Below are 17,940 nucleotides of genomic sequence, written 5' to 3' on the forward strand. Positions count from 1 at the left end.
AATTCTGGGAGGTGCACATATTTTTACATGTGAGTCCACTCACAATAACCACAACCACCAATTGCGTAGGGCCCCAGACATCAGGATGGCCCCGGTCGGAATGCTGTGCAAAATGCTCAAGGGTTGAAGCGTTGTTCTGTGCTCACACGCGGATACACTGTTTTCAGCCGTCTCGGAGCGGTTCACGTACATTTTAAAGACGAAGTGCTGCAGGTGCACTCAATTCCAAACATTTGAAGCAGCTTAAAATCTAAAAACATGACACCGTATCACAGAAATAGAAGTACTGTAAGCGTTTCAACAGATTTTGTAATGAGGAACATGATGAACAATATACACTGACACTGCAGTGCATTTTCAGCTGTCAAAATATTGTATAAGCTTCAGGTGAATGTGAAGCACAGTTTATTTATTTATCTGAAGCAAGTTATCAAAATAAAAATAATGATTCAGTGTTATAATAATAAACTGAACTAGTCAACAATAATAAATAAATACAAACATACATAAATAAATAAATGTTAGGTTATTAAAATAGCACTAAAAATGTGGTTCCTAAATACGGTAAGAGAAGTTGTTGTTTTTGCATACCCCATTAACAAAAAACTAAATTGATAGTATATTTTGGTAAATATAGCTTTTTTTTACTACTGTATTGGTGCATGTAAATTAAATATTAATTATAGTATACAGGTGCTGGTCATATAATTAGAATATCATCAAAAAGTTGATTTTTTTCAGTAATTCCATTCAAAAAGTGAAACTTGGATATTATATTCATTCATTACACACAGACTGATATATTTCAAATGTTTATTTATTTTAATTGTGATGATTAAAACTGACAACTAATGAAAATCCCAAATTCAGTACCTCCAAAAATTAGAATATTACTTAAGACCAATACAAAAAAAGGATTTTTAGAAATGTTGGCCAACTGAAAATTATGAACATGAAAAGTATGACCATGTACAGCACTCAATACTTAGTTGGGGCTCCTTTTGCCTGAATTACTGCAGCAATGACGTGTGGCATGGAGTCGATCAGTCTGTGGCACTGCTCTGGTGTTATGAGAGCCCAGGTTGCTCTGATAGTGGCCTTCAGCTCTTCTGCATTGTTGGGTCTGGCGTATCGCATCTTCCTCTTCACAATACCCCATAGATTTTCTATAGGGTTAAGGTCAGGTGAGTTTGCTGGCCAATTAAGAACAGGGATACCATGGTCCTTAAACCAGGTACTGGTAGCTTTGGCACTGTGTGCAGGTGCCAAGTCCTGTTGGAAAATGAAATCTGCATCTCCATAAAGTTGGTCAGCAGCAGGAAGCATGAAGTGCTCTAAAACTTCCTGGTAGACGGCTGCGTTGACCTTGGACCTCAGAAAACACAGTGGACCAACACCAGCAGATGACATGGCACCCCAAACCATCACTGACTGTGGAAACTTTACACTGGACTTCAAGCAACGTGGATTCTGTGCCTCTCCTCTCTTCCTCCAGACTCTGGGACCTTGATTTCCAAAGGAAATGCAAAATTTACTTTCATCAGAGAACATAACTTTGGACCACTCAGCAGCAGTCCAGTCCTTTTTGTCTTTAGCCCAGGTGAGACGATTCTGACGCTGTGTCTTGTTCAAGAGTGGCTTGACACAAGTAATGCGACAGCTGAAACTCATGTCTTGCATACATCTGTGCGTGATGGTTCTTGAAGCACTGACCCCAGCTGCAGTCCACTCTTTGTGAATCTCCCCCATTTTTGAATGGGTTTTGTTTCACAATCCTCTCCAGGGTGCGGTTATCCCTATTGCTTGTACGTTTTCCTTCCCTTCGCCTCTCTATTAATGTGCTTGGACACAGAGCTCTGTGAACATCCGGCCTCTTTAGCAATGACCTTTTGTGTCTTGCCCTCCTTGTGCAAGGTGTCAATGGTCGTCTTTTGGACAGCTGTCAAGTCAGCAGTCTTCCCCATGATTGTGTAGCCTACAGAACTAGACTGAGAGACCATTTAAAGGCCTTTGCAGGTGTTTTGAGTTAATTAGCTGATTAGAGTGTGGCACCCGGTGTCTTCAATATTGAACCTTTTCACAATATTCTAATTTTCTGAGATACTGATTTTGGGGTTTTTCATTAGTTGTCAGTTATAATCATCAAAATTAAAAGGAATGAACACTTGAAATATATCAGTCTGTGTGGAATGAATGTATACATTATCCAAGTTTCACTTTTTGAATGGAATTACTGAAATAAATCAACTTTTTGATGATATTCTAATTATATGACCAGCACCTGTAATTAAATACCCTTCTTCCTTGCAATCAGTTTGTGGAAAAACTGTTGAAAACAGTATTTTTCATTGTCATTTTTTATAAAAAATAAAAAATTTGGAATGTCCAATTCCCAATGCGCCCCCAGACTGCGACTAAATTGGTCGCAAATGTGACTAATGTGATAAATGATTGCAGCAATAATTTTACATCTATTTGCCATTGGCAACAGTCGGTTTGAGTGCGGTTTTGCTCAGATATAATTTTGTGAGTTTAATACATCTTTGGGTGAAAAGCATCACGAGACACCCAATTCTGTTGAGAAGAGCTCGCTGCATGCAACAATAAACAGTGTGCAACCCATGATGTCCAATTCGTGAACAAATTACGGTAAACTGGGTCTTTCAAATGAATCACCCGAAAAGACTTTGGTTTATAATTAGGAGCTCAGGTGAGCAGTTTGATTCAGTCACATTCTCCATGAATCAGCCGTCAATGGGATTGGAGTGGCACAGTAAACTGCGTCTTTCATTCAAAATGCACTCTTGTAGTCTCTGTGTCTGGGCCATCTGGTCACCATGAAGAAAAACTAAGATAAAAAAAAAAAAAACATTATATTAAGCGGGGGTAATAATATTGAATTTCCATTGCATTGTGATCTTCAGTTGAACGCTCTCAGTGTCGATTTTTAAATTCCAAGATCAATCTTTTACTCAATGCACAGCCCTCCACTACAATGAGAGAAAATCACTCACATTTGCAACCAAAAATACTTATAAATATTACCAATTATGCAATTAAACAGTAAACATGGAACAAAACATAATATATTAAATATAATATGTTTTTCATTTAGTTAATCAAATCCAATCGAGAGTTGTGAATTAGAATCAGTTTGAATTGGGAAATCTGTATATATATATATATATATATGCATGGAACTATTTTCTTACACGACGGATCAGAGAGAGAGAGAGGGCGAGAGAGAGCGATGGAGCATGTGCGATCACCTGTTGCCACTACCAAGCAGATATTTCTGAAGATCAGCTTTCTCAGTGGAAAAATAGCATCCAAGCGGGGGTATTTCTAGACAGAATAAGCTAGAATGTGGACCGGACTTTATGCTGATGGTTAAAAAAGTTTGGCTTTGTGAGACTATACACACTCTGTCTACAATTTTTAGAGTAGTTACTTTTTCCTACCCCCTCCTACAGAGACAAGAAAAAGGAGAGGTGGAGTGTAGGAGCCTAAATGCAGTTAATTGATAAATAATTTAATTTATGCGTTATACAGTAATTTGCATGATTCATTTTATGTGGAGAAAATATTTACAGTTCAATGCAGTTAATATTTACAGTAATGCAAGGAGTTAATTGTGTTATTATCTAAAATGTGTGCGGATAATTTAGAGTGTATTTATATTACTTTGTTTGTCCATCCATCCATCCATCTTCAACCGCTTATCCGAAGTCGGGTCGCGGGGGCAGCTGCTCCAGCAGCGGGCCCCAAACTTCCCTATCCCGAGCCACATTAACCAGCTCTGACTGGGCGACCCCGAGGCGTTCCCAGGCCAGTGTGGAGATGTAGTCTCTCCACCTAGTCCTGGGTCTTCCCCGAGGCCTCCTCCCAGCTGGACGTGCCTGAAACACCTCCCTAGGGAGGCGGCCAGGGGGCATCCTTACCAGATGCCCAAACCACCTCAACTGACTCCTTTCAACGCAAAGGAGCAGCGGCTCTACTCCGAGCTCCTCACGGATGACTGAGCTCCTCACCCTATCTCTAAGGGAGAAGCCCGCCACCCTTCTGAGGAAGCCCATTTCGGCCGCTTGTACTCGCGATCTAGTTCTTTCGGTCATGACCCAACCTTCATGACCATAGGTGAGGGTAGGAACAAAAATTGACCGGTAGATCAAGAGCTTTGCCTTTCGGCTCAGCTCTCTTTTCGTGACAACGGTGCGATAGAGCGAGTGCAATACCGCCCCTGCTGCCCGATTCTCCGGCCAACCTCCCGCTCCATTTTCCCCTCACTCGTGAACAAGACCCCTAGGTACTTGAACTCCTTCACTTGGGGCAAAACCTCATTCCCTACCTGGAGTACGCACTCCATCGGTTTCCTGCTGACCGATGGACAAACACTACTTTGTATTTTTGGGAATACTCTCGCGAGAGTTAGTGAGGAGAGTTAGTGAGGAGAGTTAGTGAAGTTATCTGTGTGAACAGTCAGGCAAGCAGAGAGTGGAGCCACACAGTTTTTTGACCTTTACCTTTCTCTACTTTTGTGTTGTTAATAATCATTTTTATTTTTTGATTAACCAAGTAAACTGATATATTTTTTACGAGTTGTCCTGTGGATTTATTCAAGTGGATGTGGACGAAGGGAGTGGATAAAGCGTCAAGCTAAGGCTTCATTCAGTGGAAACCTACATTTTAGTCAAAAAACTCGCTCTGCACGGATTATTGGACTTTGGAACTGCCTGAGGAGATAAAAGACGGAAGGAGGAAACTTTCACGGGGAAAGCGGCAAGACGTATCTTTCCTTGCTCTGCTGTGGATCGTTAATCGAAACCGAGAGGACTGTGTTCGAGGGCGCGCACATCTTTATCAGATCTATTGAACATGGAGTTGAAGGCCGCACTGGTGACAGTCGTGATCGCCTACAGTTTTTGTTGCAGTATACAAGTGGACAACCACATGAGTTGGTAAAAAGCTGCATTCACATGGAACCCTCAGCAGGTTATGCTAAAGTGAAAGAAATGCTGAAGGAGTTTTTTGGTGATGATTACAAGATAGCAGAAGCTTACATAAAGGAGGCTTTGGATTGGCAGACAATTAGGCCAGAAGATGGCGTTGTACTGCAGTCTTTGCACTGTCTTACAGGCTGCTGCAACACAATGACTGATATAAGCTACATGGAAGACTTGGACAACACAGCTAACATAAAGGCACTGGCTAACAAGCTGCCATACAAACTCAAAGAAGCTTGGAGAAAATCTGCATGCGACCTACAAGAAAAAACAAGGAAAAGGGTGAAGTTCAAGGATTTTGTCGAATTTGTCAACAAGCAAGCCAGATATATACTACACCCACTCTATGGAAACATACAAGAAACCACCACCAGGCCAAAACAACCAGTACAACAGAAACCAAACCTACAATACGCAGAGACATTCAGACCAAAGAAAGTATTCACAGCAGCCATTGTCTCCTCCCAGACTGAAAACAAATTCAAGACTGAAAATGAGAAACAACCAACGCCAAAAACACAGACTGTCTCAGTGGATGCAAACAGCAAGCCCTGTGTTTATTGCAAGGGAGAGCAACACAGTCTCGCAGTCTGCAGAAAACTCAAGTGCAAGCCGCACAAAGAAAAAATGGACTTCCTGCGAAGCAAAGGTTTGTGTTTTGCATGCTTGAAACATGGTCACATGAGCAGCAGCTGTAAAGAGAAAGCTCAATGTCAAGAATGCTCTCGACTGCATCCCACACTGCTGCACATGAACACTAAAGGCTTGCGAGAAGAAACAACAAGCGAGCGTTGTGGACAGCGATCTGTTTCAAGTGCTCTTGTACATATGAAGGAAATTTATGCTGTCACCGGGGCCGGTAAGGAAAACTGTGCTCTTTCGATCATTCCAGTGTGTGTCAAGGCACAAAAGGGAACCAAGGCAGTGACAACGTACGCATTTTTGGATCCAGGTAGCTCAGCTACTTTTGCTACGGAGTCGTTAATAAACCAACTGAGTATGAACGGACGCAATACAAGCATCTTGTTGCAAACAATGGGGAATTAATCTATTGTTGACACTTGCATTGTGAATGGACTGGAAATCAGTAGCTTGGATGGCAACCACTTTATTGAACTTTCAGAGGTGTTTTCACAGAAAAACATCCCTGTAACCAAAGACAATATTCCCCGTCAAGAGGATGTTGACAGTTGGCCTCATTTAAAGGAGGTGAAACTCCCCACTATCCAAGCAGAGGTTGGATTACTCATAGGAGCAAATGTTCCCAAGGCGATGGAGCCACTGCAGGTGGTTAACAGCGTGGATGACGGCCCATACGCCGTGAGAACAATATTAGGATGGACAGTAAATGGGCCGCTCAGAGGTGAAAGCGATATGAGGGAGACAAACACATTGACAGGAGTCGCCACCAATCGTATTTCAGTAGCCAAGCTAGAAGAGCTCTGGCAACTGCAGTTCAAGCAGGACTTTCCTGATGCTGGACAAAATGAAGACATTGAAATGTCCAAAGATGATCACCAGTTTATTGACATGGTGTCTCGGTCCTCAAAACTTGTGGATGGTCATTACAGTGTTTGCCTGCCGGTGAAGAACAAGTCATTGTATATGCCAAACAACAGATCAGTCGCAGAGCAACATGCGCTGAACCTACAGAAAAGATTCTCCAGAGATGTCAAGTTTCACACAGAATACGTTGCATTTATGGATGACATTCTCAAGAAAGGCTATGCAGTGAAGCTGGATATCGTTGAACGTCAGCCAAATGAGGGACGAACATGGTATTTGCCTCATCACGGAGTTAGACATCCAGTTAAGCAAAAACTGCGTGTCGTTTTTGATTGTGGAGCAAGTTTTCAAGGAACATCGCTCAACCAACAGCTCCTGCAGGGACCGGACCTAACAAGCTTGCTGGTAGGGGTCTTCTTAAGGTTCAGACAAGAGACCGTGGCGGTCATGGCTGACGTGGAGGCTATGTTCCACCAGATCAGAGTCAGCAATGAAGACACTGATCTCTTCAGGTTTCTTTGGTGGCCTGATGGGAACTACGAGCAGGCACTTGTCGAACACAAGATGTTGGTCCACATCTTCGGCGCAACGTCTTCGCCAAGTGTTGCAACTTTTGCACTTCAAAAATGTGCTACAGATTTTGAGCATAAATTTGGTCAAGAAGCTGCCAAAACAGTGAAGAAAATTTTTTTATGTAGACGATTGTCTTAAGTCAGTTACAGATGAAGACACAGCAATCACTCTTTGCACTGACTTGAGGAATATGTTGGCAGAAGGTGGATTTCGACTAACGAAATGGTCGATTAACAGTCGAAGGTTGCTCAACTCCATTCCTGAAGAGGAAAAGGCCCAGGGTTTTCAGGATTTGGACTTGGATGAGGATAACTTGCCAATGGAGAGAGCATTGGGAATCCATTGGTGTGCCGAAACAGATCAGTTCAAGTTCAAAATCAACCTCAAAGTTCGACCACACACTAGGAGAGACCTACTTTCCCTTGTCTGATCCATTTTTGATCCGTTGGGTTTTCTTGCTCCAGTGATACTGCCTGCCAAAAGAATCTTGCAAGACTTATGCCGGCAGAAGTAATAATGTCATTAAGAGCTGGAAAAAGTGGATGTCTGGATTGCAACAGCTTGAGACCTTTGGAGTTGACAGATGTGTTAAGTCAAAGCAGTTTGGTGCACCATTCATTGCACAGTTAAATCATTTTGCTGATGCTAGTGAAAACGCATATGGAACAACCAGCTACCTACTGCTACGCACTGCAAGCGGTGAAGCTCAATCCACTCTGATTATGGCAAAGGCAAATGTTGCACTTTTAAAGTCTCCAATCATACCAAGAATGGAATTGACTGCAGCCACAGCTGCCTTCAAGATGGACAAGCTTCTGAAGAAAGAGCTTGAACTGGAACTTAACGAATCAGTCTTTTGGACCGACAACACGGCTGTGCTGAAGTACTCGAACAGCGAAGGCACAAGATTCAAGACTTTCGTTGCCAATAGGATCACAACAATCCTGGAGCACTCTCAAACTTCACAGTGGAGATACATTAATACCAATCTGAATCCTGCTGATCATGTCTCGAGAGGACAGACTGTTGAAGCGTTCTTGAACAATGAGAGCTGGCTTTCAGGACCAAGTTTTCTGCTCTGTGCACAAGACCAGTGGCCAAAAAATCCAGATTCTGGCATACTGGACATTGACGACTCAGAGGTTAAAAAGGTAGTTCAAGTGCATGTTATTCAGACACAAGAGCCCAAAAATGCTATGGAACAGTTGATGAACTACTACTCATCCTGGACAAAACTAAAACGTGCAGTGGCATGGTTTCTGAAGTTTAAAGATTTGCTTAAGGAACTGACAGTAAAAAGAAAGGAACTAAACTCACACGGAGAAAACAGAATTAATCAGTTCAAGAAAGTTTTCAAAGGAACACACCTAACCTGTGAAGGTTTGACTGAAGCAGAGAGATAAATTGTGAAATACTGTCAAAAACAAAGCTTCAAAGAAGACTTGACTATGCTAAAGAAACATCAAAGGGTAAAGAAAAGTAGTTTGCTTTACAAGCTGAACCCTGTACTTCAAAACGGAGTCATCAGAGTTGGTGGAAGGATGAGCCGCGCAGCAATGCCAGAGGATTCCAAGCATCAAGCCATCTTGTCAAAAGATTCACACATCACAATGCTTGTGCTAAAACACATTCACGATGTTACAGCTCATGCCGGGAGAAGTCATATGTTGGCACAACTGCGTCAAAGATTCTGGGTCCCCGGAGCAAACGGCGCTATTAGAAAGTTATTGTCCAGGTGCATCAGCTGTAAGAAACTACACGGAACTGCTGGTAAGCAACTCATGGCTGATCTACCAAGATGCAGGGTCCTGCCTGACAGTCCTCCATTCACAAGAGTCGGCGTTGACTACTTTGGTCCATTTCTGGTGAAAAGAGGAAGAGCGCAAGTAAAGAGATATGGTGTCATCTTTACATGTCTTGCCATACGAGCTGTGCATCTAGAAGTCGCATCTTCACTTGACACTGATGCATGTCTTAATGCAATTAGAAGATTTCTTGCAAGAAGAGGACAAGTCAAAGAGATGTATTCTGATAATGGAACCAACTTTAGGTCTGCTGACAGTGAGTTGAAAAGATCAATAAAAGAATGGAACACCAGCAAGATAGCAAAGAATTTGCAAGAGAAGGGAGTCCAGTGGCACTTTAATCCGCCAGCAGGTTCTCACCATGGAGGAAGCTGGGAGCGGCTGATTCGTTCAGTGAGGAAAATTCTGAACATCACAGTGAAGGAACAACTTTTGGATGAAGAAGGTCACCATACCTTGCTGTGTGAAGCTGAGGCCATCATAAACAGCAGGCCAATCACCCAGGCATCTTCAGATCTTAATGATTTAGAGGCCTTAACACCCAACCACCTGTTGTTACTCAAGGTCAAGCCTGAGTTACCCCCAGGAGTGTTTAGCAAGGATGACCAGTATGCTAACCGCAGATGGAGACAAGTTCAGTACCTCGCGGATGTCTTCTGGAAACGCTGGTGTAAAGAATATCTTATGCAGCTCCAAGAACGTCAACGATGGTTCACACCTGGAAGAAACTTCAGTGTTGGTGATGTAGTGCTGATTGTGGATGATACATCGCCCAGAAATTCATGGCCGCTTGGAAGAATTGTGGAGATTTTTCCTGACAAGAAAGGTTTTGTTCGTCAGGTGAAAGTCAAGACTAAGAGCAACGAGCTTTGTCGCCCGATAACAAAGCTTTGTCTTCTTCAAGGATCTGAGGACAATGTATAAGCTGTTCCAAAGGAAACACCCTAAAGACCCTTTCGGATAGGGCAAAGACCAAGAATATTTCTTTAGATAGTTTATTAGTTAGCATATAGGCTCCTTTAATTTAAGTTTTGAGTAATTGTTTCAAGGACATTGATAACAATTAGGGGCCGGTAATGTAGGAGCCTAAATGCAGTTAATTGATAAATAATTTAATTTATGCGTTATACAGTAATTTGCATGATTCATTTTATGTGGAGAAAATATTTACAGTTCGATGCAGTTAATATTTACAGTAATGCAAGGAGTTAATTGTGTTATTATCTAAAATGTGTGTGGATAATTTAGAGTGTATTTATATTACTTTGGTTGTATTTTTGGGAATACTCTCGCGAGAGTTAGTGAGGAGAGTTAGTGAGGAGAGTTAGTGAGGAGAGTTAGTGAAGTTATCTGTGTGAACAGTCAGGCAAGCAGAGAGTGGAGCCACACAGTTTTTTGACCTTTACCTTCCTCTACTTTTGTGTTGTTAATAATCATTTTTATTTTTCGTAATATTACTGTGCTGCTATTTTTGTGAATAACCGAGTAAACTGATATATTTTTTACGAGTTGTCCTGTGGATTTATTCAAGTGGATGTGGACGAAGGGAGTGGATAAAGCGTCAAGCTAAGGCTTCATTCAGTGGAAACCTACATGGAGAGACACTAACATATTATCTTATTCGGTTTTTCCTAGCCCTGACTGCAGCGTGGTTCTAGACACTCATCTGATTCAGTTTATTTGATCACTGGCTTTGATGAATCAAATGCCATAAATTATTAATCATGTTCAGACAGGGAATAGCTGCAGCTCTCAAACAAACTTTCGCTCCCTTCAATTCTCTCATTCATTCTCTTAAAACAGTTTCTCTTTATAAACGTATTTTTCTCTGAATCATGTCATAGCTTGTCTTGGCTTATATTTGTCCTTTTATTTTACCTCATCATAATGTAAATCCTGCTACTCAAATAAAGACTCGAGAATATTAATTATCAAAATGTAATGCCAGGCTGCAGTTGTTTATATTTGACCACAGTATGGTTGGCACAGCAGTTAGACACACTTTACATTCCTGTGTGTAGTGGAATTGTGTGCATTACGTGTTTGTTAGAATGTATGTGCTTGTGTGTGTGCGTGTGTGTGTGTGTGTTGACACACCATCCAGATGGATCTGTAAAATTTAGACTGGTGATGAAAAGCAACACCGCTGCAAACAGGCACATAGATTTTGTATGTGTGTACATCAGTTTTGGTTTGTGTAAGAACCTGTGATAAAATCCTTTTTGTGCAGGTTATGTTTTAAGCCCTCAAATAATAATGCATACATTGATTGCGTTTCAAAACTTAGTGAACTGCCTACCTAAACTGCTTTCCAAGTATAGGCAGCTCACAAATACGAGCAGAACAAATTTGTGTGTACAGGGCTCGACATTAAGCATTGTCATGTGCTTGTCCTCCGGACAATTTAATTGGTCATTCACTTACTAGTACAAGTTACTTACCCAGAAAAATGATACATGCTCAAGTAACATGTCAAAGTTTATGTTGTATATTTTTTGTAAAATTACGGCCAATGCCCAACTTAATAGTGTACCTATGCAATCAACTCAATTCTCTGTGACAGAAATGTAAACTGCACTGGTTAGGGGAGGATGCTATTGTCATACGATAATTGTTTTATGTCACGAATGGTAGTCAAATAAAGGAAAGCCTACATTGCCACCATTTACAGCAGGGATGCTCATAGTTCTATGGAATAAGATCTAATTTGTCATAAAGTTATTGCAGCAACATCTACCATGTACAATGTAGGCTATATACGTTATCACAATACCAGAATTTCAGTAGGGAAATTTGATGATTCTCAATACCAGCTTCAATACCACAACAAATAATAACAATAACTAATTTGTTAATTATGGAAGATTGATTTCAAGTTCTTGAGTAATTATTCAAGACTAGTAAACAGTCAGTAATAAAATAACTATCAAAAACATAAATTAATAGAAATAGATTAAAAATAATACAACAACAGTTTCAAGTATTCAAGCAAATATTCAGAATGAAATGCAACAAACTACTACTGTACTACTTCACTGAAAGATTATAATACATTAATACTTTTTAAAGTTACGCAGTCAAGAGCAGTAAGTGGTTTCTTGCTATGGTTGTTTTTGGTTATTATAATGACACACTAGACAGCAGCAGGTCTATTAGCTTACATTTTACTTACAAGTCTGACTATTTACTCTTTGTGTTTACAAGAATACCTCACCAAGACCATTTTTAAATATATTTGACTGTTCAGGTGTGCATTAGCGCAAGCTTTTTCATACACAAACACGCGCGCATTTTCAGCACACACGCATACGCTGCCTGTCAATCAAAAAGGGCGCAGCTCTTAAAAATGACATGCTCTTGATTACTTTCAACAGCAGAATATGAATATGAACTTTGTAATAAGTGACACAGGCCGAGGCTATCACTAATATAGCTGGTAAAGTTTTTGTTATTGACGCTTTTAATAAGTCTGCTTGTCCAGCCGGGCAAGAAAAATTTCTCTTTCACTTGCCCTTCATAAATCCACTTGTCCCGGACAAGCAGACAATCGTTAATGTCGAGCCCTGGTGTAAATCATTAATGGATCCATTCAGATTTCCTTGCAATTTACACAAATTTGTTCTGCTTGTATTTCATGAATAATTCCCATTAACAATAATATTACAATATACAGTATGTGCACTTATATCCACAAACTGAGATAATATAAAGTAAATTGAAAGAGATGCGTGTATGAGGGGGTTCCTGTAGCTTATTCTGTGTGTTTGGCTGTTGATTGTTTGAATGTATGTGTGGATGGTTTCCTCTTACAGAATTCTGCAGCTTGAACTTAGATCTGTCCTTTCCTTTACCACTGTGTGTTTTGAACTGTGGAGTCAGTTGGAACTCCTATTTAAGCAGAGAATGAGAGGGAGGGGTGAGGAGTGTTAATATCTTCACACCTGTGGGAGTCGCTCCCGGCAGGTGAAGAGGGAGTTTGAGATTTTGAATTTGGATTCCTTTTGGATTCAGTGCAAGAGATGATAGTTGAAGTTTTTCTTCTGACCATTTGATTGAGTTGCTGTGGTGACAACACTGGAGACAAGAGCAAGGGATGAGAGGAGAATGGGGTGAGTAGACAAATGATCATGAGCGTTTCTGGAGAGAAACAGAGAATTGAACATTTCTGCTGAGCTGCATGACTGGTTTCACTGGGAGTGTTTGTGTATGTACTGTATGTGTGTGTTGAGTGGATGTTTCAGTTGGAGTGATTCAGGTGGTTTTTTACTGTTTGTCTGGTAAATGCAATAAGAAGACAGAATGGACCATTAGATCATCAGGCGTGTTTATATTCAAACAGACACACAGTCATGCACACTCCCGCACATGCACACACACACACACACACACACACACACACACACACAGAGAGAGAGAGAGATGCCTAGCTATCTAAATGAGAACATACCGTAGACTTCTATTTTTGTTTATTTAAAGCTAACTTTAAAACAGATTAACACCCCTACCCCATAAAGTAATATTTTGGGGAGATATATTAATCACAATGTAGAGACCTTGTATCACATCATCCCAGTGTACATACACTGAAGTGGAGGGGTGTAGTTTTCAGGGGGGGTGGAAACGATAATAAAAACAAGTTAGTACAACCCCCAATATTTATACCATGATCAATGTAAACATGTTAATGCTACATGTTGCAACCTCTTGTCATTATCAAGTCCAAACTTCATGTGTATGATTCATTCTGCATCTGATAAAAGGTGGCTTTCAAGTGGCTTTTCAACATTCAAGTGCCCAGTCCATCTCTAAATAAAATCAGATAGTCTTAGAAACTGTTATTTCTTGAAAAATGCTGTTCATGTGCTGTAACTTTTAAGGGTTGGTGACATGAAATTTCCAGCCTGGATCTCATGAAAATTCCGTGACTGGCAATTATTTTTCAAAATGAAGTGAATAGGCTCTCTACATGTATCGTGGCAGTTCTGAGGTGTCCACTGTGTGTCACTTAAGGCAAGTTCAATTTAGTCCCTAACAAGTCAATTAAGCTACCACGCAATTTGATCACACTTAAACTTGTAAATGTAGTTAGTCATGTAATGAAAACACTTTCAAGTCATGCATGAGAGTAAATGTGTTTAAATTCCACAAGATAGCATTGTGTGAGGAACTGGGCGAAAGTGCATAAGTGTTTATGAATGATAATCTGCCGTTTTTCCTATGATTTGTGTGAATGGTTATTGTTGTTGTAGTGCTTCGAGTATTTTTCACCATGAAAGTGCCACGATATGTATAACGAGCCATCTAAAAATAGTTTAGCAAAAATTCAGTGAGACCAGGTTGTGATTTAAAAAAAAAAAAAGTGAAAAGCTTTAAAAAAATCATGACTATTTACAGCACCTACACTATATAATTTCCCTTGAATTTTAACCTAAAACCTTGATGCTTTAAGGATTTTTAAGGACACGTTATTTGTCAACAACCCGTGGATAACATTTTGTTGTGCGTGTTATCGAATTTCTTCAATAATTGACCATTGGAGTCATGTTGTGGCCCCCACAGTGAGTCTGGTTTCTCCCAAGGCAATTCTTCTCCATTAACCAACATCTTATGGAGTTTTGTGTTCCTTGCCACAGTTGCCTTCGGCTTGCTCACAGGGGTTCTATATACAATTATGATTTAATTACTTATTTTTAAACACAATTCACAATCGTATTTTATCAAACAACACAATGATGACTATAAGAGATATTACAGTTTTATTTTCTGTTAATGCCTGATTTTCTGTAAATCTGCTTTGAAACGAATTGTTGTGAAATGCGCTATACAAATAAAAAATACTTGAATGGTGAACCATTGATGAATTTATCCCTGTATATTTATCTGCTGTATTTTTATTTTAAAATCTATGATTGGTCCTTCTTCAAGCCTTCTCCCAAAGCTGTCAGAATAATTTTGTGGTTGACTGCACTAACAGATTCAATCGAAGCCTTTGGACTGTGGAGGGTTCAGATCTCTGCCCTTTTCTGCAATGTCCTCAAAGGGCAAGACACTCCAGACTTTTTAAAGGGATAGTTCACACAAAATAACAATTCTCTCATCATTTACACACATTCCTGCCATCCAAGATGTGTATGATTTTCTTTCTTCTGCAGAACACAAATTTAGATTTTTAGAAGAATATTGAAGTTCTGTAGGCCCTCACAATGAAATTGAGTGGTGGCCAGAACTCTGTAGGTCCAAAAAACACACAGTCTGCATTAAAGGAGTCCATAAGACTCCATTGGTTTAATAAATGTCTTCTGAAGTGATCCAGTCAGTTTTGGGTGAGAACAGACCATAATTTTTTTAAATTTTCACTATAAATCTTGACCGCAGTCTCCTTGATGATCTTCCTATATCGCCGTCTAGCACGCTGCGCATGCGTCAATCACTAGGAAGTGTAATTGAGCTTGAAATCATGATTGTGCCTAGAGACTGCAATGGCAAGATGTACAGTGAAAAGGAGTTATATTTTTGTTTTGTTCTCACCCATAATCAATTGGATCACTTCAGAAGACATTGATTAACCACTGGCGTCTTATGGACTCCTTTTATGATGTCATTATGTGATATTTGGACCTTTATTTCTGGCCACCTTTCACTTACATTGTGAGCAACAACAAAGCTGAGATAATTTGTGTTCTGCAGAAAAAAGAAAGTCATACACAATAGGGATGTGCTGAACGACGACTAATTTCACTGATGTTTAATTGGAAATTTTGAAGTCAACTTGTTGACTAATCTAAAAAGAAACCTTCAGAAAACAGGACCAGTAAGCAACCCAGTTGTTCTAAATGGAATTCATCATGTAAAAGTTACTTAACATATTAAAACTGTCAGAACCTGTGGCGGCCCGTGCATTTTAAGTCTAGGCCTTCAGTGTGATTCATGGCATTAAGAAAACACAGTTTCACAATGAAGACGACACTGTATGCCTGTCATGTATTATGTGGCAGTCAACTAATAAGTTCAAACTGACATTTTAAAAACATGTCCACACATGAAAGCCAGTACCAAGAAAGTCCAATATGAAAAAAAGATATCTAATATTTGCAATTTAAATGTTGATTGCAATACATTTTGTTCGTAAGGGTACACGGTTACTTTTCAAAACTTGATCCGGCACTGAATGCTCAAGCAGAATAATTTACTCGTAGAAAATTCCTGATGTTGCTATAACAATGCAAAAATGCTCTTACCAATTAGCTTGAAGTGAAAATCAGTCCTCCTTTCCTGTTTAATTAATAAATCGCACAATCATGCAGAACATCTCAGGTTTTTAATCCATAAGTATCTTTCTCAGTGGTGATGTGGCAGTGACAGACGACTCATCAAAATCTTGCGCTTTTTGCTTTCAAATTACCTCACTTAAAGTGTGATTGCGTCACTCAAGGCCAGCTAGAAGGCCTGGACTGGGACATATCCTAAAGACCACACCCACAAGAACAAGTGTGCCGCGAGTGAAAGGGAAAAAGCACGTGCAGCCTGAGGTGAAATTAAACTTTGTATCTGTTCCAGATATCCTTTTTATAAAATAATATTTGTATTATTAATTCTGTTTAAAATATTTAACATTAATTTGACAGTAATTTAATTGCAGCCTCTGTAAAAATATAAAGCCAAACGTAAATGTGTAAAAATTATGATCAGTTTAATGTGGGTAAATATTAACTGACTAGTAATTCCAGTGTCCACTGGTAGCATCAGAACCATTTAGTCGACTAGTCTCGCACATCCCTAATACACATCTGGGATTGCATGCGAATGAGTAAATAATCATTTACATTACAATTTTCATTTTTGGGCGAACTATCTCTTTAAATGGGTTAAAAAGCCCACACATGCCTCCTTTCTGTTTCTCTGTCTTTTAAAAAAAAAAACAATTGTCACACACATACATGCATGCCCAGCACGCATATTGGACCTGCTTTCGTTGGACGATCTGTCTTGCTTGTTTAAAGAAGCACACCAGCCTGGTTTTAGAAGCAAAAAATAGCAAGGCATATAAGGAGGTAAAACTCCAAGTAAAAACTCAAAACCACACTGTTATGAACAATAAAACAATTCCTGTCTTGACAAGAAACTCAGGTATAGAGCCAACACTAACCCTTCTCTGAGCCCAGCAAATCTGCAGTCTCATGTGCATTCTTGAGCTCCATTTTGGTGTTAGTCAAGACTGAGGTCTTACAGCTCTAATCCATATAATGCAGCTTGCCAAATCTGCTGGGCTGTCTTAAAGTGAACTTAGGCAGATTTTAGAGGTGCGTCAGATGCCTGTGTCTCAGGACACCAGCCTGTTCTGACAAGGAGGAATGCCAAGTGTTTAGAATGCCTCATCCTTTTTCTAGAGTGAACTGTGGTGTGAATATTTATTATATTTTTCAACTTTTTATGTAGATTTGAAAAGGATTTTTTTAAGGTAGCTGTTTTGAAGAGGCAAAAAAAAAAACATGTGGAACTGAAGATGCAGTAACCCAGAATCAAATGTGAGATCACATTTCTTAAAACATTAAATAATTACAGGATAATGGAATACATTTAGCTTGAATGGCTTTAATAATAAGTTTTAGTGTTAGCAGTCTGATCTTTACATTAGCAGATCAGATAATGTGGTTTGGTAACCTTATTTTCCTCTCAACGAACACACAAACACACACACATACACATAGATATTGTAAAAGGACATGAGCCAGACAGACACAGGTCAAAGCTCATTAAGACATTCCTCCATCAAAACACACACACTATGTTTACATGGACACTATTATTAAAAAAATGTAAAAATATTCCATATATTCCAGAGTTGCTGTGTGTTTTTTTCCTTCACTCTATTGTGAGCTGCTGTGGAATTGCACTGCAATAGTGGGGTTTCCTCTTACATAAAACTCTGGGATTCCCCAAAGTATGCTCTATATATATATATATATATATATATATATATATATATATATATTTTTTATTTTTTTTATTTTTTTTGTATTTATTTATTATCCCTAAACAAAAACTAATCAGCT

The 17,940-nt window shown here is 39.6% G+C and overlaps 1 protein-coding gene across 7 annotated transcripts in view; it reads left to right on the forward strand.

Annotated features, from left to right (window-relative positions):
* LOC127631106 (kazrin-A-like) overlaps nucleotides 1–17,940 on the forward strand; it is a 52,287-nt gene that overhangs the window by 11,265 nt on the left and 23,082 nt on the right. The window lies entirely within an intron of this gene.

The sequence above is a fragment of the Xyrauchen texanus genome, chromosome 37 (assembly GCF_025860055.1).
Source record: "Xyrauchen texanus isolate HMW12.3.18 chromosome 37, RBS_HiC_50CHRs, whole genome shotgun sequence".
NCBI classification, from domain to species: domain Eukaryota; kingdom Metazoa; phylum Chordata; class Actinopteri; order Cypriniformes; family Catostomidae; genus Xyrauchen; species Xyrauchen texanus.